The sequence below is a fragment of the Nipponia nippon genome, unplaced genomic scaffold (genome assembly GCF_047370975.1).
Source record: "Nipponia nippon isolate SJK-2023a ecotype South Korea unplaced genomic scaffold, ASM4737097v1 scaffold_7, whole genome shotgun sequence".
Lineage (NCBI taxonomy): Eukaryota > Metazoa > Chordata > Aves > Pelecaniformes > Threskiornithidae > Nipponia > Nipponia nippon.
In genome coordinates, this window is record NW_028262391.1 from 54,382,237 (window position 1) to 54,405,520 (window position 23,284).

At 51.5% G+C, this 23,284-nt stretch overlaps 3 long non-coding RNA genes across 5 annotated transcripts; all 3 read left to right on the top strand.

The window, feature by feature from the left end:
- Nucleotides 1-205: 205 nt before the first annotated feature.
- Nucleotides 206-1,813, top strand: LOC148051090 (uncharacterized). Its single transcript, XR_015700773.1, has 3 exons — nucleotides 206-386; nucleotides 913-1,008; nucleotides 1,107-1,813. It is a non-coding gene; the product is annotated as an uncharacterized LOC148051090 (long non-coding RNA).
- Nucleotides 1,814-10,487: 8,674 nt separating this feature from the next.
- Nucleotides 10,488-14,177, top strand: LOC148051091 (uncharacterized). 3 transcript variants are annotated; one of them, XR_015700768.1, is made up of 4 exons: nucleotides 10,488-10,566; nucleotides 11,896-11,954; nucleotides 12,814-12,913; nucleotides 13,443-14,177. It is a non-coding gene; the product is annotated as an uncharacterized LOC148051091 (long non-coding RNA). The 3 variants fall into 3 exon arrangements; XR_015700767.1 differs by having other exon boundaries at nucleotides 13,446-14,177; XR_015700769.1 differs by lacking the exon at nucleotides 11,896-11,954 and having other exon boundaries at nucleotides 10,500-10,566; nucleotides 13,446-14,177.
- A 7,460-nt stretch (nucleotides 14,178-21,637) lies between these two features.
- On the top strand, nucleotides 21,638-22,855 carry LOC148051092 (uncharacterized). Its single transcript, XR_015700527.1, has 2 exons — nucleotides 21,638-22,214; nucleotides 22,415-22,855. It is a non-coding gene; the product is annotated as an uncharacterized LOC148051092 (long non-coding RNA).
- The last annotated feature ends 429 nt before the right edge of the window (nucleotides 22,856-23,284 follow it).

Genomic DNA, 23,284 nt, shown 5'->3' on the forward strand with positions numbered 1-23,284 from the left:
CGCTCCTAGGATTGAGGTGTGGGCTTGGAGAGTCTCTTAAGCACGTGCCTAGAATTAAAGCCGAATTTCACTTCCTGTTGCTGCTGTTTGTCTTCACTTTCATTCCTTTCGCCACGGCTCCATCGTGAGCGGGAGCTCTGAATCATCCCTTTTTTTCAGTCTCACACACGTTTTTTTACCCAAGGAGGTGCTACGTTTAGAAGTTAAGGAGTTTTCTCACAAACGCGTCGGTCGATGCAATTGCGTTGTGATTGTTAAAACCCCCAAAATAACACCGGTCTTACAGATCTGGCCTATTTCTTCTGAACACGGATTCGTCGCGTGCAGATCGGGATACAGATCGTCTGCGCTTCCTGCTCTGTGGAGGACACTGTGCTGAGACAGGGGTGAGCTCCCAAAGGGAAAAAAATACAAGGTCATGGGGTTTTTTTGTTTGTATTTGGGGGCGGGGGGGGGTGTATTTAAAAGAAAAAAAAAAAAAGTGGAATGTTGACTGGTGGCAGCCTGCAGAGCTTTTTTGCTGCCCGGCCTCTCCTTTTCCTCTCTTGAAGTCCTCTTTCGTGGCTGTAATTGTCGTTTGGAGAAGTTCGGAAGAGCAGTTCAGGGACTTGCCTGGGCCCGTGTGCTAGTAATACCAGGAAGGGAAACGCTTGAACCGGTAGCAAAGAAGTTGGCTCCAAGTAGAGGTTCTGAAGGAAGAACAACGATAACAGGAAGCAAATAGCAAGTTACCAAAAAATGGGCGCGTGTCAAACGCCTCCGAGTTTTATTGCCGAATGTTGTTTGGCACTATGTTCCAAACGGCTCTTTTTTCCTTCGCTCGGCTGTAGCCTTCGCAAGACTTCACAAAACCGGGCAGCTTGGGACTCCTCCCCAGCTTTATGCTACAGGTTTTTTTTCCTCTCTCAGCAGAGTGTCAGCTGCCGCCGTTTCACCGTGGTCGCCCTTTCTTCTGCCGTGAAAGCGCAAGACGGACGGAAAGGCTGCGTAGCGGTCTGCGAGTACAAGGTACGTCCGCGATGCGTGTCCGCGTTTTTCCTAAGGTGCTTGTAGCATGGACTTCAAAGTTAACGTCAAGAATGCACCAGCTCTCCTTCCTTCTGTAGTTTTTCTAGGAACTATTTTAACGCAGATCCTAAAAGGAAAAGAAGGTCTGCGCTGGAGCGTGTTCTGCCTGTGCAAAGCCGACTTCCCTCCATTTATTTTGCCTTCCTGAAAGCGCAATCTTCTGTTTCTGTGCGCTTACTAGGAAATGATATCGGGAAAATAGTTGCGTCCTAAAAGAGGAAAGACGCCGTTTGTAAGAGTTCAGGCGTTCAGAAGAAACAGGCTTTGTTTTCGTCATAGAAGCTGTGTGCTTTTTCAGTCAATAAGTTTTGAAAATATCTTAGAGTAGTCCTTGAAAAGCTTACTGAGATACTAGCGTCCGTACTAAAAGCGATCCAGGTCCAAGGAGAGACGTGGACAAAAGAGGAGGAATCGGCCTCGAAAATTCGTGTGTGTGATTAAAAACGTTCAAAACTGTAAATACGGGTGTGAGGCATTGCAGTAGAGAAACATCTCTCGCCTTTATATATATATATATATATATATAAAAATAATATTCATATGTATATATACAGAATTCATATATGTATATAAAAAGAAGGATTTCCAAATGCAAACCTATATCTGCTGTATTATATAAATGATTCAAAAATAATTTTCTGTCTTTTTCCGTTTTTTCCGTCTCCGTTTTAGTTCACCGATGCGGGTTTTTAAATCACTTCCTGATGTTCTTAATCGCTGCTTCCTTTAAGCACTCTCCTGTCTCCTTTTGTCCTCTTTGCTGCCTTTATTCCCCTGTATTTATGTTTTAATTCTTTCTTGTCTTTCCTTAGGGCCCTCGTTTTTTGAATTTTCCTTCTCCGTCCCTTTAGTTCGCTGTCCTGTTTTTTAATTTTCCCATTTATTTCCCTAATCCCTGTTGCTTTTTCAGTGTTCTATGTTGACTTTTCCCCTTGGGGTTTAGTTGGGTTTAATTGTTTCTTCTCTTCCCTTAGTGCCCTCGCTTTCTAAATTTTCCTTCTCCGAGGGAGCTCCCTGTCGCTATTGATTAAGTTTTTCCTTATTTCTTCCATCGCCCTTGCTGTTCAAAGCCTCCTGCTTTCGGCTGGCAGAGAGTTAAGGTTCTTCCTAGTAGCTGGCACAGTGCTGCGGTTTGGATTGAGGATGAGAACAATGTTGGTAACGCACTGACGTTTTGTTTGTCGCTAAGTAGCGCTTAGACCGCTCAAGGACCTTTCAGCTTCCCGTGCTCTGCCCGGTGCGCCAGAAGCTGGGAGGCGCCACAGCCAGCTCAGCTGACCCGCACCGGCCGAAGCGCTATTCCCTCCCGTGTGACGTCACACTCGGTAGGGAAACGGGGGGTCGTTGGCCAGGAGTCAGCGATCGCTGCTCGGGGACGTGCTTGGCATCGGTCGGCGAGTGGTGAGCACCTGTAGAGTGAATCGCTTGCTTTGTATACTGTTATTGGTTTATTATTATTACTACTAGTACTATTACTACTATTCTGTTGTCTTTTCCTTCAATTGTTCAACTGTTCTTCCTTTAACCCACGAGTGTTCTGACTTCCACCCTTCCAATTTTCTCCCCCGTAGCGGCTGTGTGGTGCTTAGCTGCTGGCTGGGGTTAAACCACGACAAAAGCTTCTGTCTACTTGTATTCCGTTTGCCGTTTCCCTTTTTTAATTCTTCCTTGTCTCTATTAGTACCTTTGCTTTTTCAATTGTCTTCCTACGTCTCTCTTTTAGTTCACTGTCCCCGGTTTTCATTTTTTTCTCTTTGTTGCCCTAATTCCCGTCATTATTGAAGTTTTTTGCTTTTATCCCGTTCCCTGTCTTTAGTTTTCAAGGAGTTGTTCTCTTTCCTTAGGGTCCTCCCTTTTAACAGCCTCGGAGGGGGCGTAGCTTCCCGCTGAGGAGCGGCTGGAGGAGGCGAGGTGGTTGTCAGCCGGGTCGTCATTTAATAGTAAAGTATGAAATGGCATGTTGGTTAATCGTTTCCCGTTTGGTTTTGTGGGAGCTGTGCTGGCTGCCTTGAGAATCAGCCGAGAAGTTGAGGTGAGCTGGGTGGTAGAGGGGAGGCACACGGGGCTGGCTATTTCACCCGAGCGCCACGGGAACTTTGTGTCTCCTGGCATCCTAGGCACACCGAGCGACAGCCGCAGCATCTTTCTTGAGAACAGGCGTGGAGCAGGGGAGCAGAGCGGTGCGGTGCTTTTGAGGAGGAGGGTGTCGCAGAAGCGGTTGGCAGTAACCAGACCGATGCTGAATACCAGCACTGTGTTTTAGTTTGTTAGTGTGTTGTGGGTTTTTGGGTTGGGAGGTTTTGGGTTTTTTTGTTTTTTGGGTTTTTTTGAGATGATGAAGAAGAACTGAGCGAGTGCAGGAATGTTCTAGTTAGGTGTGTGGTGGTTTTCTTTTTTTCTTTTTTGAGGGTGGATTCAGATCCCTGGCCCTCTGAAAGCTCAGTTGCGGGGTGAGGGCTGAGGAGGTATCAAGGATAGGAATTGCAGGGAGGGGTTATAAAGTTGGTGTCGGGGAGAGGCCTGTCCAGGAGCAGTCTCCTTTGGGAAGGGAAAAGGACCGGGTTACTGTTCTTAGCACGCTGCTGACGTTGGCTGGGCAGGGCGGTTCCATCCTGTGTCTGCGTGTTCTGCTTTTGCGTAGTCTGTCTTCTGTGTCTCGTACCCTGGCTTTCTCGGGTCTTGATGTTTCCGTAGCTCTTGGTGATCATGGGGCCCCTCGGTAAGCCTCCCGAGGGTCTCGAACGCGTCGCCTCATCGGCATGGCGTTTCTTGAGCCCTGCTTATCTTGCCGTCGTAGCTTAAAGCGCGGACGTGTCCGGGAAGCGTCGCGTTACAGATGTTTCTGAGGGATCGTCTGTTGTGTGCTTTTTCAGTCAGTAAGTTTTGAAAATATCTTACAGTAGTACTTGAAAAGCTTACTGAGATACTGGCACCCATACTAAAAGCGATCCAGGTCCAAGGAGAGACGTGGACAAAAGAGGAGGAATCGGCGTCGCTTTCCCGAGAAGCATTGCCAGCCTTGTAAGTAGCGACAGCGAGTCCTGACGTGGTTTCGGTGAGTTACTGCTTCGGCAGCGTCCTTTTTCCTTAACCTACAGCGTGTGGTTTCTTTCTTCAGTTGGAAAGAGATTTTCCAGAATGGAAGTCTTTCTCATTCAAAGAAGTTGTGTTTTATGAACTCCCCATCAGAGTGGGGATCTTCAGAGATGATGCGCTTGGCAGTAGAAGTCAGCAGCAGCGAGACTTTCCGCTCTCTTAAAAAAAAAAAAAGAAAAAAAAAAAAAAAAAAAGAAAGAAAAGTCCGTTTGCTTCCAAAGAGCCGAGCACAGCACGTCTTCCGGAAGTTGATGGCATCGCTGGTTCTCAGTTGCAACAGCCGAGATGTCATCAACACGCGTTCCTCTGCGTGCTTCGGTGCAGCCAAAAGCGTTAGCAAATCTGCCGGTCCTTTCTGGTAGCCTTAGGCATTGCAGCCCCGGGGATTGGATTCCGCCCGCAAAGTAAAACCGTATGGGGGATCTCTTCTCTCACTGATTTTTCTACCCTAGATGTAACTTTAGGAAGAAAAAAAAAGTTAAAATTGTCTATACAAACTGCCTTGCATTGTTTCACCTGCAACTGCCAACTGGCTGTGGCGTTGTTTCAACTTTAACTGCCAACTAGCTGTGGCGTACAATTGCTTAGGTGTATTTGAGCCGTTAGGTATTTGTTCTAAACGTTGACCAGGAGAGGCAACTGAACGTTACGGGTTTCCCCCCCCCGCTCGTTTGACGGAGTGCTCTGAAGTACTTTTCTTTCTGTCTGGCTTTCAAGGGTGCGTTTCCCTGGCAGTTCAGTAGCATCTCTCTCGGGCAGCGCGGCTGGCCAGATGTCGCTCCTAATGACGTAAGGCGCAAAAAACCCCTGGTCAAATGATAACTGCGTATCTTGGAGACAGATAATCTGCTGGTATCGATTCACAGCTGTGCAAGTTAAATTAACGCAAAAGGAAAATCCAGCCCTTCTCCAGTAGAAGTATTTTTATTGGATGTCTGTAAGCACACGCACAGCTTTTTTAGTAGGAAGCAAATTGCTGCGATTTGTCCTCTGGTTTTCCTTTTACCCTCGAAAGCGTTACGCTTCGCTTCCAGCTTTATCGACCGAGCCAGCAAGATGCGCAGGAGCGCGAGGGCCGTAGCTGTTGCGGCGGATCTGTAAGCGTAGATTCTGATTGCGGTACGCCCTTGTCCTGCAGCCTCGCAGGGTTGTCTCCCTGCAGCCGTGCCGTAAGGAAGGGGTGAGACGTTTTCCAACGCCGGCAAGAGCGCGTACTTTTACGCGAAGAACGTGTTTGGAATCGTACCGGTTAGTCTTCATGCTGATTGGAAGCGTTCAGGTCGCTCTAGCTTTTAAAGGACGTCTTGTGTTTTGAGCTGACCTGCTTACCTCGAATCCTCCTTGAGCTCAACTGCTCTCCTCTCCCTTGCTCTGACTGAATTCCTCTACTCGCTGCTGTGCTATTTTTTTCACATGCGGAAATATCGCTTGGGATTTTTGTTTTTCAGGTGTCTTGTTGCAGGCGTCTCGTGATGCTCGCTAGGTCCCCCCCGGCCCAGGTTGGCCTGCCGGTCGTGAAGCGTCCCGAGGGTAAGGGGCCGGCCCCGTGCCTGGAGGCTCCTGGCTCTGTCTCCGGCGGGTGCCCCGCGGGTGCGTCAGCGAGGGCTGTCTGGTGGGGAGAGTGCCGGGCCAAGAGGGAGCGGGGAGGTTCGCTGCCCCGGGGAGCCCGTCCCAGCGCGGGAACGGAGGGGGAGCACGGCAGAGCCGAGCCTGAGCGAGAGGTGCGTCACCGTCCCCTGGCAGGCTCCCCCCGCGGCGTGGGGCAGCCGCCGGCTTGCGGGACAGGGGCTGGGGGGGGCTGCCCCCATTTTATTTCTCTGGCGGAGCTCCCCTTTTCGGGGGGCGCCTACATATGTAAACGGCATTATTAAAGTAGCGAGCTGCCGGTCGGGGCTGTGTTCCTTGTTTTGTGCCTTTTTTGGGGGGGTGATGAAAAAGTGTTGGAGGGGCCTGGGGGGTGATGATGTCATTTGGGGCACCCCAACGTCCCTGGGGGCGGGGGGTGTGATGATGAAACAGAGGAGCAGGTGAGTGGGGGATGAAGGTGTCACGGGGAGGTTCCCCCCCAGAGGAGGGGGGGTCACAGCCCCAAAATGCCTGAAAACTCGTGTGTGTGTGTGTGTGTGATTAAAAATGTTAAAAACTGGAAATACGGGTGCGAGGCATTGCAGTAGAGGAAAATCTCTCGCCTTTATATATATATATATTGAAAAATAATATTCATTTCTATATATATAGAGAGAGAATAGGATTTCAAAATACAAACCTGTACCTGCTACGTTCTAGAAATTATTAAAAAATCTAAATGGAGATAGATAGGGTTTTAAAATAAAAAAGAACTTGTCTATATGTGAAGAAATAAAGGAGTTTAAAACGCAAAAAGAGATGATGTAGATGAAGGAATTGAAAACAGAAGAAAGTCTGGATAGGTAGAGGTATCTACGCTTACCGTGTGTCACCGAGTAAGCCAAAGTAGGTCGTCTGTGTAATGGAAGTAAAGGTTCTATGGAAGTGTAAACAGATAACTAAGTCTAAATAGACAGAATTGTAAGTAGATACCGAAGTCTAAGATACCAAAGTGTCAAAATATCCAAGTCCAAGAGCAAAATAGCCAAGAGCAACACGGTTTGGGGCTCCCAGGAAAGCCGAATCCGCCTGGATTTGTGCAGCTGGAAAGCAAGCGCGCGCGCACACACCCACACCACACCCGCACCCCCCCCCCCACATTTTAACGCAGAAAACCAAAAATGACCCATTGTTATGATGTGGAAAAGCACCGGAAAACCCCAGAACTGGATATTCTGGAAAAGCAGAAACCCCCAAGTTTTGTATGATGTAAAAGATAAAACAAAACAGAACAACAACAACAACAAAAAAACAAAAAAGCAAAAAAAAAAAACCCAAACGCAAAACCCGCACCAATTTGGGCCAAATTTGGGGTGAACCGCTGGCAGTTTGAGGGGCATTGCTGGGGATTATCTGGCGTGGATTCCTTCTCCGGAGCGGACTATCCGTTGCGGCTTATCCCAGGTGAGTTATCTGCTGTGGATTATGCCGGGCGAACCCCCTGGTGCAGGTCATCCCCACCCGTGTCCCCCCGTGCACCTTTCTACCCACACACAGCCGCTGTCCGTCCGTGTCCGTCTCCGCCCCCCCGTCCTCCTCTGCCTGTCTCTGCGCCCTCCCAAGTGCTCTCCACCCAAACGTCCCCCCACACAAGGTTTTTCCCCCCGTGCGGGTTTTTTTTTGCCCCGTGACATGCCCCCCGCGTCCCCTGCCCTCCGGTCTCGTGCCCCCGCTCCCCTGCTCCCCCCTCCCATAGCTCCTTTGCTTCTGGACCCCCAGCTCCGCACGGGACACGGGCAGCCTGGGGAGCTTTGCCCCGAGCCATTCCTTTCCCCTCTGGGCAGCAGCGGTTCTGCCGCTGCTACAGGCAGGCGCTTTCTGGACGGGCGAGGGGCTGGGACGACCGGAGGCTGCTGCACGCTCCAGTCCGACTGAGACGCTGTTCCCGGGGGACCTGGCGCAGGGAAAGGCGAGGGACTCTCCGCGCTGCCGGTGACTCTTCAGAAGGGAACCGCGCTCTGGTTTTAGCGGCAGAAGGTGTCGGTCAGGCAGCCGCGTAGCACCGTGCTGAGCGATGTGGCAGGCGCCTGGCTTGGTGGAGTCCAGGCGTGTTTCTCGCCTCGCAGTCTCGATGCCCAACCAAGCAGGGGGTTCAGGTTCCCAAAGCCTTTGGGCGTGGGAGCAAGATGACAGCTAGGTGTCTAGCAGCACAGGATTTCAGCCGTGTTGCTTGCTGCAAATGGCTTGCAGGCCAGGAGATGTGGAGAGGGGTCTGAAATGAAGAAAGGGAGCGTGGAAGCGATTGTTTTAAGGCGGCAAATGAAGCAGCCGAAGGAGGCGAGCGGCTCAGCTGCCCCCTCGGCGGACCGGCCCCTCCAGCCTCCCGAGTCTCGCGCGCTGCAGGCGGCCAAGCGTGGGCGCCGCGCGTGCTGGCGGGAGCGGCAGGGAGCGCGGAGCTGCGCTGCCGTCCAGAGCAGCGAGGGAACTGGCAGGGCTCTACGGCCGTCTGGTGCGGCCAGCTGAGGGGCCGCCGTGCCCCTTTGCTTTCCCTGTTTCACGTCTCGTTCCTTTGCACGCCGCAGGGCAGGGCGGTAAGTAACATGGCGCAGCGTCTTGTTTAAGCGGCAAGCCCTGCGCGGGAAGCCCGGTGCGTGTGCAGGATGAGCAGAGGGCGGGCACCGCAGCAGAGCCCGAGGGGCGCCAGCGTATCGCTCGCTCGCAGATCGCGCGCTTGCCCGTGGTCTGCTCGCATGCAGCGCTTCCTGATAATCGTAGCTGCCCCTCTGACGCAAAGCAGCTTTCAGTGCCTTGAGGATGCCATCGGTGTCGCTTTTATTTTCTTTTTTTTTTCTTTTTTTCCTAAAATCTCTCCAGGGTCTGTTGACTCGCTGGTGTCACTCTCCCACCCCTGATGCCACATGCAGATGAATCCAGCGCTCCCGGGGGCTTACTCTGGGGGCAAAAAAGCCGAGGCGAGGCAAAGGTATTGACCAGGTTCCCTGTGCTGCGTCCCCCGGCTGGGTGCTGGGGTGGGGGGCGCGGAGAGAAAGGGCCAGCAGCCGCTGCAAGCTGTCAAGTGCAGAGGACTGAAATGCTCGAGCCGCTTGGGTGCTTTTTGGTGGCGAGGCGATGGCTGTGGCTGCGTGGGCTGTGAGCGGGAGCAGGGGCAGAGAAGGGCGAGGCTTGTGACACCCCCCGCCCCCCCGTAAGGCGGCGGCGGCGGCGGCTGCGGGCGGCCCCAGGCGGGCCGGGGGGCGAGTCCTTTCTCCCCGCGGGGCGCGGTCGGAGCGCCGGGCTTGGTGTGGTGCTGCCGCCTGGCGGCCAAAAGCGGGTACTGCAGGGCGGGAGCCGCGCAGGGGCGGTGGCGTCCCCGTGGTCGCCGGTGCCGGTGGCCGGTAACGGGCATGCGACAGCGCGGTGGCCGCGGGGTGCTGCCGCCGCAGCCGTTGCTGCCTCCCGGTAAGGAAGCGCCGCTCTCGCCGCACGGGAGGCGCTTGCCGCTGCTAGCCCCGCCGCGTCCGCCTCCGCTGCAGCCCCGCCCCGCGGCGTCCGCCTCCGCTGCAGCCCCGCCCCGCCGAATGCCCCGGTCCTGGTGTGGAGCGGCCCCGCCCCTAGCGCCGGGCCCCGCCCCTGGATGCCCCCGGGCAGGGGAAGGGCACCACCCCTAGCGACAGGCCCCGCCCCTGGAGACCACGCCTGCGCACTGTGTTGGGGTGGAGCTTAGCCGCGGGGGGGGGGCGGAGCCTAGCGGTGGTAAGGCGGAGCTTTGCCGTGCGAGGGCGGAGCTTCACTGGCGCATGCGTGCTGTCTCGGGGGCGGAGCCTTGCCGAGGGGGGGCGGTGCTTTGCGCTGAAGGGCGGGGCTTTGCCGCGGGTGGGCGGAGCTTGCTGTGTGAGGGCGGAGCTTTGTCTGCGCATGCGCGCTGTCTCGGGGGGCGGAGTTTTGCCGTGGGGGCGGAGCTTTGATGTGAAAGGCGGAGCTTTACCGCGCATGCGCGCTGCCTCGGGGGCGGAGCTTTGCCGCGGGGGGGCGGAGCCTTGCCAGGTGAGGGCGGAGCTTTGCCGGGTGAGGGCGGAGCTTGACCAGCGCATGCGCGATGCGTCGGGGGCGGAGCCTTGCCGCGGGGGGGGCGGAGCTTTGCCGGGTGAGGGCGGAGCTTTGCCGGGTGAGGGCGGAGCTTGACCAGCGCATGCGCGATGCGTCGGGGGCGGAGCCTTGCCGCGGGGGGGCGGAGCTTTGCCGGGTGAGGGCGGAGCTTTGCCGGGTGAGGGCGGAGCTTGACCAGCACATGCGCGATGTTTCGGGGGCGGAGCCTTGCCGCGGGGGGGCGGAGCCTTGCCGGCTGAGGGCGGAGCTTTGCCGGGTGAGGGCGGAGCTTGACCAGCGCATGCGAGATGCGTCGGGGGCGGAGCCTTGCCGCGGGGGGGCGGAGCTTTGCCGGGTGAGGGCGGAGCTTCATCGGCACATGCGCGATGAGTTGGGGACGGAGCTTTGCTGCGGGGGGGGCGGAGCTTTGCCGTGGGAGGGCGGAGGTTTGCTGTGAAGGGCGGGGCTTTGTCTGCGCATGCGCGCTGTCTCAGGGGCGGAGCTTTGCTGCGGGGGGGCGGAGCTTTGCCATGGGAGGGTGGAGCTTTGCCGAGGGGGCGGAGCTTCACCGGCGCATGCGTGCTGTGTGCAGGGCAGAGCTTGGCTGCAGAGGGCGGGGTTTTCCGCTGGGAGGGCGGAGCTTCGCCAGCGCATGCGAGGTGCATCGGGGGCGGGCATCGCGCCGTGGGTGGAGCTTCCCCCCGCGGAGGGGCCAGCGGGAGCCCGGCTGCGGCTGCAGGCAGGGAGGAGGTGAGCGGGGAAAGTCCCGAGAAGGGCGGCGGTGCCTGGGGGGGGAGCGGCCGGGCCGGCGGGAGGCACGGAGCGGGGAGGGTGCGGTGCCGTGTGGGAGCCGGGCGGGTGAGGCTTCCCGGGGCCGGGCGGCGGGGGGGGCGCCGAGCCGAGCTGAGCCGCGCTGGTTCGATGCTGGGCGGGCGCCGCGCCGGTGCGGGCCGGGCGGCGGGGGAGCGCCGAGCCGCGCCGGGGCCGGGCGGCGGGGCAGCGCCGCGCCGAGCCGCGCCGGTCCGGGGCCGGGCGGGCGCCGCGCCGAGCCGCGCCGCTCTGGGGCCGGGCGCCGGGGGCCGCCGCGCCGATCTGAGCCGCACTGGTTCGATGCTGGGCGGGCACCGCGCCGGTGCGGGCCGGGCGGCGGAGAGGCGCCGCACCGAGCCCCGCCGGGGCCGGGCGGCGGGGAGCGCCGCGCCGAGCCGCGCCGGTCCGGGGCCGGGCGGCGGGGGGGGCGCCGCGCCGCTCCGGGGCCGGGCGGCGGGGGGGGGCGCCGCACCGAGCCGCGCCGGGGTTGGGCAGCGGGGGAGCGCCGCGCCGAGCCGCGCCGCTCCGGGGCGGGGGGGCGCCGCGCCGCGTCGGCGCCGGGCGGGGGCGGGCAGCCGGAGGTGTTGGCGGGGGCTGCCCGGAGCCGCGCTGGGGGCTCGGCGGGGCTTCCACGTGCGGCGGCGGCGGGGGGAACGGTGTCCCCGCAGGTTCCCAAAGCACGGAGGGTTGCGTCTCGCGGCATCCGGGGCTTTTGGTCGGTCACGTTGGTTCCCCGGGGCATGCCGGGAGGTGTAGTTTCTAGGGCCGTGGCTGCCGGGCAAACCGCTTCCTTTTTTGCCTCCTCCTTTCCCTTGCCTGCGGGGGAGCGGCGGGCCGGCGGGAGGCACGGAGCGGGGAGGGTTCGGTGCCGTGTGGGAGCCGGGCGGGCGGGGCTTCCCGGAGCCGGGCGAGGGGGGGGCGCGTCGGGTCGGGGCCGGTGGCGAGGTGAGCCCGGAGTTGGGCGGGCGCCGCGCCGGTGCGGGGCGGGGGGGGCGCCGCGCCGAGCCGAGCCGAGCCGCGCCGCGCCGCTCCGCTCCGGGGCCGGGCGGCGGGGGGGAGCCGCGCTGGGGGCTCGGCGGGGCTTCCACGTGCGGCGGTGGCGCGGTGAACGGTGTCCCCGCAGGATCCCAAAGCACGGAGGGCTGCGTCCCCTGGCATCCGGGGCTTTTGGTCGGCCACGTTGGTTCCCCGGGGCATGCCGGGAGGTGTAGTTTCTAGGGCCGTGGCTGCCGGACAAACCGCTTCGTTTTTTGCCTCCTCCTTTCCCAGCGTCACCTTCTGCGTCCCGGGAAGAAAATCCCGCGTGGGTGATTCCGCTCGGCGCTCAGGTAATCGCGTGTCTGGGGCTGCGGGAGCGGGGAGAAACCCTTGCCGGGTCAAGGACGCTCCAGGGGCGCCACATCAAAGCCAGAGGAAAGGCAAAGCCGCTGCCCGTGCCGAAAAGCCGATGACAAATTGCAGCTGAGAGAGCGCGCCGCGTTCCTGCAGTGCTCCCTTGGCAGTTTCGGCTGTTTGCCTTCCGGGCAAAAGAACAGACTTTCCTCTAGGAGAAATGAAGAGCTGCCTGTTCCCTTCTTTAGGGTCCGGTGTTTCTCTTCTGGTCGGTCGTGCTATTTTGATGGGCGAGCTGGAACTAGCCTGTTGTTTTGATACGCAGAACTAAATTGTTAGTAACATGCGGTGTCAGTAGAGTTCATTTTGGAGCACCTAGGTGCCAGTGGAAACGTCAGGAATGAAACGCGATGGAAACCGATCTTTAAACTTTAGTTTTCCTTGGTTTTTCTTTGCCATCAGAGCGTCGATGGCACGGTGGCCTGTGGCTCGGTGCACGTTCTGTTCCGTGGAGCCTTCGGTCTAGGACTTTGAAGTAACAAAGTTTGTCCTTCCAGAAAAGGGCTAGTCGCTCCTAGGATTGAGGTGTGGGCTTGGAGAGTCTCTTAAGCACGTGCCTAGAGTTAAAGCCGAATTTCACTTCGTGTTGCTGCTGTTTGTCTTCACTTTCATTCCTTTCGCCACGGCTCCATCGTGAGCGGGAGCTCTGAATCATCCCTTTTTTTCAGTCTCGCACACGTTTTTTTACCCAAGGAGGTGCTACGTTTAGAAGTTAAGGAGTTTTCTCACAAACGCGTCGGTCGATGCAATTGCGTTGTGATTGTTAAAACCCCCAAAATAACACCGGTCTTACAGATCTGGCCTATTTCTTCTGAACACGGATTCGTCGCGTGCAGATCGGGATACAGATCGTCTGCGCTTCCTGCTCTGTGGAGGACACTGTGCTGAGACAGGGGTGAGCTCCCAAAGGAAAAAAAATACAAGGTCATGGGTTTCTTTTGTTTGTATTTGGGGGGCGGGGGGGGGGGTGTATTTAAAAGAAAAAAAAAAAAAAGAGTGGAATGTTGCCTGGTGGCAGCCTGCAGAGCTTTTTTGCTGCCCGGCCTCTCCTTTTCCTCTCTTGAAGTCCTCTTTCGTGGCTGTAATTGTCGTTTGGAGAAGTTCGGAAGAGCAGTTCAGGGACTTGCCTGGGCCCGTGTGCTAGTAATACCAGGAAGGGAAACGCTTGAACCGGTAGCAAAGAAGTTGGCTCCCAGTAGAGGTTCTGAAGGAAGAACAACGATAACAGGAAGCAAATAGCAAGTTACCAAAAAATGGGCGCGTGTCAAACGCCTCCGAGTTTTATTGCCGAATGTTGTTTGGCAATATGTTCCAAACGGCTATTTTTTCCTTCGCTCGGCTGTAGCCTTCGCAAGACTTCACAAAACCGGGCAGCTTGGGACTCCTCCCCAGCTTTATGCTACAGGTTTTTTTTCCTCTCTCAGCAGAGCGTCAGCTGCCGCCGTTTCACCGTGGTCGCCCTTTCTTCTGCCGTGAAAGCGCAAGACGGACGGAAAGGCTGCGTAGCGGTCTGCGAGTACAAGGTGCGTCCGCGATGCGTGTCCGCGTTTTTCCTAAGGCGCTTGTAGCATGGACTTCAAAGTTAACGTCAAGAATGCGCCAGCTCTCCTTCCTTCTGTAGTTTTTCTAGGAACTATTTTAGCGCAGATCCTAAAAGGAAAAGAAGGTCTGCGCTGGAGCGTGTTCTGCCTGTGCAAAGCCGACTTCCCTCCGTTTATTTTGCCTTCCTGAAAGCGCAATCTTCTGTTTCTGTGCGCTTACTAGGAAACGATATCGGGAAAATAGTTGCGTCCTAAAAGAGGAAAGACGCCGTTTGTAAGAGTTCAGGCGTTCAGAAGAAACAGGCTTTGTTTTCGTCATAGAAGCTGTGTGCTTTTTCAGTCAATAAGTTTTGAAAATATCTTAGAGTAGTCCTTGAAAAGCTTACTGAGATACTAGCGTCCGTACTAAAAGCGATCCAGGTCCAAGGAGAGACGTGGACAAAAGAGGAGGAATCAGCCTCGAAAATTCGTGTGTGTGATTAAAAACGTTCAAAACTGTAAATACGGGTGTGAGGCATTGCAGTAGAGAAAAATCTCTCGCCTTTATATATATATATTGAAAAATAATATTCATATGTATATATACAGAATTCATATATATATATATAAAAAGAAGGATTTCCAAATACAAACCTATATCTGCTGTATTATATAAATGATTCAAAAATAATTTTCTGTCTTTTTCTGTTTTTTCCGTCTCCGTTTTAGTTCACCGATGCGGGTTTTTAAATCACTTCCTGATGTTCTTAATCGCCGCTTCCTTTAAGCACTCTCCTGTCTCCTGTTGTCCTCTTTCCTTAGGGCCCTCGTTTTTTGAATTTTCCTTCTCCGTCCCTTTAGTTCACTGTCCTGTTTTTTAATTTTCCCAATTATTTCTTGTCTTTCCTTAGTGCCCTTGCTTTTTAAAGTTTTGATTCTGCATCTCTGTTTTAGTGCACTGTCCCTAATGCTGATTGCTTTTTAAGTTTTCTTTCTATGCCTCCTTTTATTCCGTTCACTGTCTTTATTTTGAATGATTTCTTGTCTTTCCTTAGCACTGTCGCTTTTAAAAATTTCTGTCTATGTCTGCATTGTAGTTCAATGTTGCTACTTTGTACTGCTTTCCTCTCTTAATCCTTTGGCTTTTAAAATTTCTACTTGCATCTTGTTTGCTGTCATTAATTTTTAATTATTCTTTCTTGTTTTTCTTTAGTGCCATCACTTTTTAAATCTTCTTTTCCATCTCCATTTTAGTTCACCAATGGGATTTTAAAATTTTTTCCTTATTTCCTTAATCACCATTGCTTTTAAAAGTTTGTCTGTTTTTATACCATTTCCTGTCTTTATTTTGATGTATTTATCTTTAATTATTTTTTTGTCTTTCCTTAGTGCCCTACCTTTTAAAATTTTCTTTCCACAGCTCTCTCTTAGTTTGTTTTCTTTTTCTTTTAGTTTTCTTTCTATGCCTACTTTTGTCCTGTTCACTGTCTTTATTATTTAATGATTTCTTGTCTTTCCTTAGTGCCTTTGCTTTTTAAAATGTCTATTTATGTCTGTGTTGTAGTTAGCTGTCCCTATTTTTTAGCGATTTCCTTTCTTAATCTTAATATTTGGGTTTTCCTTTTTTCCTTTCTTAATCTTGATCATTGGTTTTTAAAATTTTCTACTCTTATCTCCTTTGCTGTCATGAGATGTTAATTATTTTTTCTTGTTTTTCATTACTGCCATTGCTTTTACAATTTTTTAATTCTACATCTCTCTTCTAGTTCACAGTTTCGATTCATTTTTTCCTTATTTTCCTTATAGTTTGCCATCGCCGTTTTTTCATTTGCTCAATATGGCTTTAATCTCCATTGCTTTTAAATTTTCTGTCTCCTTTTATCCCCTTTGCTGTCTTTATTGTGCTCTAGTTAATTATTTCTTGTCTTTCCTTAGGGCCCTCCCGTTTTAAATTTTCTTGCTCTGCCTTTAGTTTGCTGTCCCTAGTTTTTAGTTCCCTCCCCTTCTTTTCCCTAATGCTCATGGCTTTGCAAATTTTCTTTCTCTGCCCACTTTTCTCCTGTTCACCATCTGTAGTTTTGAATGATTTCTTGTATTTCCTTAGTGCATTTTTTTTTTATTTCTGCATTGTGGTTCACTGCTGCTATTTTTTAGTTCTTTCCTTTCGCCGTCCTTTGGCTTTTAAAGTGTTCTACCTTTATCCCGTTTGCTGCTGTTAGTTTTTGATTGTCCTTTCTTGTCTTTCCTTAGTGCTACCGCTTTTTAGATTTTCTTTCATCATCTCCATTTTAGTTCAGTGATGCTATTTTTGAATGTTATCCTTATTTCCTTAATCACAGTTTCTTTTAAAGTTTTCTGTCTCCTTTTGTTCCAGTAGCTGTCATTATTTCCCTGTATTTATGTTTTAATTATTTCTTGTCTTTCCATAGTGCCCTCACTTTTTAAATTTTCCTTCTCCATCTCTTTAAGTTCACTGCCACTATTTTTTAATTTTTCCATTTATTTCTCTAATCCCTGTTACTTTTTAAAATTTTCTTTTATGCCGTTCCCAGTCTTTATTATGCTGTTCTTTTAATTACTTCTTGCCTTTCTTTAATTCCTTTGCTTTTTAGATGTTCTATTTTAATCTGTTCTAGCCTGCTGTCTCTATGTTTTAATTTTTCCCTTATCGCCCCCTTTTAAAATGTTCTTTCTATGCTTACTTTTCTTACTTTTGATGCCTTTATTTTTTAATTATTTCTTTTCTTTCTACATCTCGGTTTTAGTTCAGTCCCTATTTTTAAATTTTTCCATTTTATTTCCCTAATCCCCCTTGCTTTTCAGAGTTTTCTACTTTTACCTCGTTCACTGTCTTTATGTTGCTGTCTTGTCTTTTAATAATTTCTTGTCTTTTGTTAGTGCCCTTGCTTTTTAGAGTTTCTTTCTGCATTTATTTTAGTTCACTGTCCCTATTTCCTAATTTTTCCCTTTGTTTCCCTAATTCCCCTCTGCTTATTAAATCTTCTTTCTATGCCTACTTTTATTACCTTTGAATTTTTTTAATAATTTCTTGTCTTAGTGCCGTCACTTTAAAAATTTTATTTTTACATCTCTGTTTTAGTTTGCTCTCCTTATCTCATAATTTTCCCTTGATTTCCCTAATCCCTGTCGCTTTTAAAATTGTCTACGTTTATTCCCTTTGCAGTCTTTATTTTGCCGTCTTTTCTTTTCATAATTTCTTGTCTGTCCTTAGTGCCCTCGCTTTTTCAATGTTCTTTCTCCATCTCTGAGTTTGCTGTCCCTATTTTTCAATTTTTCCCCTTTATTCCCCTAGTTCCCCTCTGCTTATTAAATGTTCTTTCTATGCCCACTTTTATTCCCTTTGCTGTTGTTTAAAAAATTATTTCTTTTTCTTTCATTCGTGCCGTTGCTTTTTAGATTTTCTTTCCACATCTGTTTTAGTTCGCTGTCCCTATCTTTTAATTTTTCCCTTTATTTCCCTCATACCCATCACTTTTAAAACGTTCTTTCCCTGTCTACATTTTTCCCTTCGATGTCTTTATTTTTAATTATTTCCTTAGTGCCTTTGATTTTCAATTTTCTTCCTATGTCCCCGTTTCAGTTCAGTGCCCCTACTTTTAAATTTTTTCCTCTATTTCCCTAAACTCTGTTGCTTTAAAAATTTTCTACCTTTATTCCGTTCACTGTCATTATTTTTTAATTATTTCTCATCTTTCCTTAGTGCGGTCGCTTTTTACAATTTCTGTCTCTCTGCATTTGTTTGGTTCGCTGTTGCTATTTTTTTAATTCTTTCCTGTCTTAGTACCTCGGCTTTAAAATTTTTGTTTCTATGTCTACTTTTATCTCGTTTGCTGCCTCTGTGTTTAATTTTCTTTCTGTTTGTCCTCTACCCAGTTGCTTTTGAAATTTTCTTTCTCTATCTACTTTGATCAAGCTCCCTATCCTTACTTTTTAATAGTTTTGTACGGTTGTGTACCCCGTTGCTTTTAAAATTTACTTTGTATGCGTCTCTCTCTTTGTCCCCCTTTCTTTATTTGGTAGTTTTTTCTTGTCTTTCCTAAGAGACGTGGCTTTTATTTTTCCGATGTCTAATTTTATCCCATCCAACGCGCTTATTTGTTAATGCTTTCCTGTCTGTCCTCCAGCCTGTGCTTCACTTCATCTCTTTTCTTCGTATGTCTCTCTTTAGATTGCCATCTCTATTTTTTTCATTTTCCCCTCTCTTTATCCCTCGGCTTTTAAAATTTTGTTTCCATATGTAATCTGGTTTGCTGTCCCTGTTTTTAGTTCTTTGCTGACTGTGCTGTACCTCTTGGCATTTTCAAGTTTCCTTCTAGGTCTACTTTTATCAAGGTCCCTATCCCTGTTTTTTAATTCTTTCCTGTCCCATCCTTTTTGAATTTTTCTCTCTCTCATCTTTTACGCAGTTTGCTCTCCCTGTTTTTAATTTTGTCTGGTTTTCCTTACCCTGTCGCTTTTACAATTCTCTTTTTATGTCTCCATTTATCTAGTTCCCTTTCCCTTATTCTTAATGCTTTCCTGTCACGTACCACGTTGCTTTTAACGTCTTATTTCTAGGTCTCCATTTATCTAGTTCCCTGTCCCATTTTTCTTTCCTGTGTTTCCTGTACTCCATTGTTTTTTATTTTCCCTTTCAAATCTCCCTCTACGTAGCTCCCTTTAACAATTTTTTACATGTCCTGCCTCTCTGTCCTGTTCCCTTTCTATTTCTCGCTCTGTCTTACATTCTCTAATTTTTAATTCTTGCCTATGTTTGTTGCTTTTTAATTTCTATTTCTGTGACTGCCTCTATCCAACTTCCTGTCACTTTTTTTAATTCTTTTTGCTTTTTCCCCCTTTTGTACTTCCCTCTATCCGCCCCGCCCCGCCGCTGCCTGCGTGTCTCTTATTCTCTCTGTCCCTCTCTGCTGTTCCTGTTGTCCCGCTCGGTCCCTTCTGTCTCTCTCCCCTGCCCCCTGTTGCTCCCTGTTCCTGTGGGATCTCCCCATCCTCCTCCTCGCTGCACTCCATTTCTCTCTCTCTCAACACCCTTGTGCGGTTCCCCGTCCCTCTCTTGTTCCCAGTATCCCGTTTTCTGGCTCCCTGTCCTACCCCTCTTCTCTACCTCCCTCCATCCTTCCTTCTGCTTTCCTCGTCCCTCTTTTCCCTCTGTCCCGCTGCCTTTGGGCACCGAGCCTCGTAACCAGCTCGTTGCTGGGATTTCTGATGGGCGTGAAGGAACAAACATTTGCTGCCTCCTTTGTGACCCCAGATGTGTTTCCAGCCCCTGGCCTCTGGGTGAGCGGCTGCGGTTGGGTCCAGGGGACGCAGTGATGTGCTGTGGGGCTGGGGTGATGGCCTCAGTTCCTGATGGGTTCCAGCTAGGGCAGCCCAGGTGGGACCCATGAAGCGAAGACGGGGCTGGGCCAAGTAGCTGGCAGAGTGCTGCGGTTTGGATTGAGGATGAGAACAATGTTGGTAACGCACTGACGTTTTGTTTGTCGCTAAGTAGCGCTTAGACCGCTCAAGGACCTTTCAGCTTCCCGTGCTCTGCCCGGTGCGCCAGAAGCTGGGAGGCGCCACAGCCAGCTCAGCTGACCCGCGCCGGCCGAAGCGCTGTTCCCTCCCGTGTGACGTCACGCTCGGTAGGGAAACGGGGGGTCGTTGGCCAGGAGTCAGCGATCGCTGCTCGGGGACGTGCTTGGCATCGGTCGGCGAGTGGTGAGCACCTGTAGAGTGAATCGCTTGCTTTGTATACTGTTATTGGTTTATTATTATTACTACTAGTACTATTACTACTATTCTGTTGTCTTTTCCTTCAATTGTTCAACTGTTCTTCCTTTAACCCACGAGTGTTCTGACTTCCACCCTTCCAATTTTCTCCCCCGTAGCGGCTGTGTGGTGCTTAGCTGCTGGCTGGGGTTAAACCACGACAAAAGCTTCTGTCTACTTGTATTCCGTTTGCCGTTTCCCTTTTTTAATTCTTCCTTGTCTCTATTAGTACCTTTGCTTTTTCAGTTGTCTTCCTACGTCTCTCTTTTAGTTCACTGTCCCCGGTTTTCATTTTTTTCTCTTTGTTGCCCTAATTCCCGTCATTATTGAAGTTTTTTGCTTTTATCCCGTTCCCTGTCTTTAGTTTTCAAGGAGTTGTTCTCTTTCCTTAGGGTCCTCCCTTTTAACAGCCTCGGAGGGCGTAGCTTCCCGCTGAGGAGCGGCTGGAGGAGGCGAGGTGGTTGTCAGCCGGGTCGTCATTTAATAGTAAAGTATGAAATGGCATGTTGGTTAATCATTTCCCGTTTGGTTCTGTGGGAGCTGTGCTGGCTGCCTTGAGAATCGGCCGAGAAGTTGAGGTGAGCTGGGTGGTAGAGGGGAGGCACACGGGGCTGGCTATTTCACCCGAGCGCCACGGGAACTTTGTGTCTCCTGGCATCCTAGGCGCACCGAGCGACAGCCGCAGCATCTTTCTTGAGAACAGGCGTGGAGCAGGGGAGCAGAGCGGTGCGGTGCTTTTGAGGAGGAGGGTGTCGCAGAAGCGGTTGGCAGTAACCAGACCGATGCTGAATACCAGCACTGTGTTTTAGTTTGTTAGTGTGCTGTGGGTTTTTGGGTTGGGAGGTTTTGGGGTTTTTTGTTTTTTGGTTTTTTTTGAGATGATGAAGAAGAACTGAGTGAGTGCAGGAATGTTCTAGTTCGGTGTGTGGTGGTTTTCTTTTTTTCTTTTTTGAGGGTGGATTCAGATCCCTGGCCCTCTGAAAGCTCAGTTGCGGGGTGAGGGCTGAGGAGGTATCAAGGATAGGAATTGCAGGGAGGGGTTATAAAGTTGGTGTCGGGGAGAGGCCTGTCCAGGAGCAGTCTCCTTTGGGAAGGGAAAAGGACCGGGTTACTGTTCTTAGCACGCTGCTGACGTTGGCTGGGCAGGGCGGTTCCATCCTGTGTCTGCGTGTTCTGCTTTTGCGTAGTCTGTCTTCTGTGTCTCGTACCCTGGCTTTCTCGGGTCTTGATGTTTCCGTAGCTCTTGGTGATCATGGGGCCCCTCGGTAAGCCTCCCGAGGGTCTCGAACGCGTCGCCTCATCGGCATGGCGTTTCTTGAGCCCTGCTTATCTTGCCGTCGTAGCTTAAAGCGCGGACGTGTCCGGGAAGCGTCGCGTTACAGATGTTTCTGAGGGATCGTCTGTTGTGTGCTTTTTCAGTCAGTAAGTTTTGAAAATACCTTACAGTAGTACTTGAAAAGCTTACTGAGATACTGGCACCCATACTAAAAGCGATCCAGGTCCAAGGAGAGACGTGGACAAAAGAGGAGGAATCGGCGTCGCTTTCCCGAGAAGCATTGCCAGCCTTGTAAGTAGCGACAGCGAGTCCTGACGTGGTTTCGGTGAGTTACTGCTTCGGCAGCGTCCTTTTTCCTTAACCTACAGCGTGTGGTTTCTTACTTCAGTTGGAAAGAGATTTTCCAGAATGGAAGTCTTTCTCATTCAAAGAAGTTGTGTTTTATGAACTCCCCATCAGAGTGGGGATCTTCAGAGATGATGCGCTTGGCAGTAGAAGTCAGCAGCAGCGAGACTTTCCGCTCTCTTAAAAAAAAAAAAAAGAAAAAAAAAAAAAAAGAAAGAAAAGTCCGTTTGCTTCCAAAGAGCCGAGCACAGCACGTCTTCCAGAAGTCGATGGCATCGCTGGTTCTCAGTTGCAACAGCCGAGATGTCATCAACACGCGTTCCTCTGCGTGCTTCGGTGCAGCCAAAAGCGTTAGCAAATCTGCCGGTCCTTTTTGGTAGCCTTAGGCATTGCAGCCCCGGGGACTGGATTCCGCCCGCAAAGTAAAACCGTATGAGGGATCTCTTCTCTCACTGATTTTTCTACCCTAGATGTAACTTTAGGAAAAAAAAAAAAGTTAAAATTGTCTATACAAACTGCCTTGCGTTGTTTCACCTGCAGCTGCCAACTAGCTGTGGCGTTGTTTCAACTTTAACTGCCAACTAGCTGTGGCGTACAATTGCTCAGGTGTATTTGAGCCGTTAGGTATTTGTTCTAAACGTTGACCAGGAGAGGCAACTGAACGTTATGGGTTGTTCCCCCCCCCCCCCCCCCCCCCCCGGCTCGTTTGACGGAGTGCTCTGAAGTACTTTTCTTTCTGTCTGGCTTTCAAGGGTGCGTTTCCCTGGCAGTTCAGTAGCATCTCTCTCGGGCAGCGCGGCTGGCCAGATGTCGCTCCTAATGACGTAAGGCGCAAAAAACCCCTGGTCAAATGATAACTGCGTATCTTGGAGACAGATAATCTGCTGGTATCGATTCACAGCTGTGCAAGTTAAATTAACGCAAAAGGAAAATCCAGCCCTTCTCCAGTAGAAGTATTTTTATTGGATGTCTGTAAGCACACGCACAGCTTTTTTAGTAGGAAGCAAATTGCTGCGATTTGTCCTCTGGTTTTCCTTTTACCCTCGAAAGCGTTACGCTTCGCTTCCAGCTTTATCGACCGAGCCAGCAAGATGCGCAGGAGCGCGAGGGCCGTAGCTGTTGCGGCGGATCTGTAAGCGTAGATTCTGATTGCGGTACGCCCTTGTCCTGCAGCCTCGCAGGGTTGTCTCCCTGCAGCCGTGCCGTAAGGAAGGGGTGAGACGTTTTCCAACGCCGGCAAGAGCGCGTACTTTTACGCGAAGAACGTGTTTGGAATCGTACCGGTTAGTCTTCATGCTGATTGGAAGCGTTCAGGTCGCTCTAGCTTTTAAAGGACGTCTTGTGTTTTGAGCTGACCTGCTTACCTCGAATCCTCCTTGAGCTCAACTGCTCTCCTCTCCCTTGCTCTGACTGAATTCCTCTACTCGCTGCTGTGCTATTTTTTTCACATGCGGAAATATCGCTTGGGATTTTTGTTTTTCAGGTGTCTTGTTGCAGGCGTCTCGTGATGCTCGCTAGGTCCCCCCCGGCCCAGGTTGGCCTGCCGGTCGTGAAGCGTCCCGAGGGTAAGGGGCCGGCCCCGTGCCTGGAGGCTCCTGGCTCTGTCTCCGGCGGGTGCCCCGCGGGTGCGTCAGCGAGGGCTGTCTGGTGGGGAGAGTGCCGGGCCAAGAGGGAGCGGGGAGGTTCGCTGCCCCGGGGAGCCCGTCCCAGCGCGGGAACGGAGGGGGAGCACGGCAGAGCCGAGCCTGAGCGAGAGGTGCGTCACCGTCCCCTGGCAGGCTCCCCCCGCGGCGTGGGGCAGCCGCCGGCTTGCGGGACAGGGGCTGGGGGGGCTGCCCCCATTTTATTTCTCTGGCGGAGCTCCCCTTTTCGGGGGGGCGCCTACATATGTAAACGGCATTATTAAAGTAGCGAGCTGCCGGTCGGGGCTGTGTTCCTTGTTTTGTGCCTTTTTTGTGGGGGGGTGATGAAAAAGTGTTGGAGGGGCCTGGGGGGTGATGATGTCATTTGGGGCACCCCAACGTCCCTGGGGGCGGGGGGTGTGATGATGAAACAGAGGAGCAGGTGAGTGGGGGATGAAGGTGTCACGGGGAGGTTCCCCCCCAGAGGAGGGGGGGTCACAGCCCCAAAATGCCTGAAAACTCGTGTGTGTGTGTGTGTGTGATTAAAAATGTTAAAAACTGGAAATACGGGTGCGAGGCATTGCAGTAGAGGAAAATCTCTCGCCTTTATATATATATATATTGAAAAATAATATTCATTTCTATATATATAGAGAGAGAATAGGATTTCAAAATACAAACCTGTACCTGCTACGTTCTAGAAATTATTAAAAAATCTAAATGGAGATAGA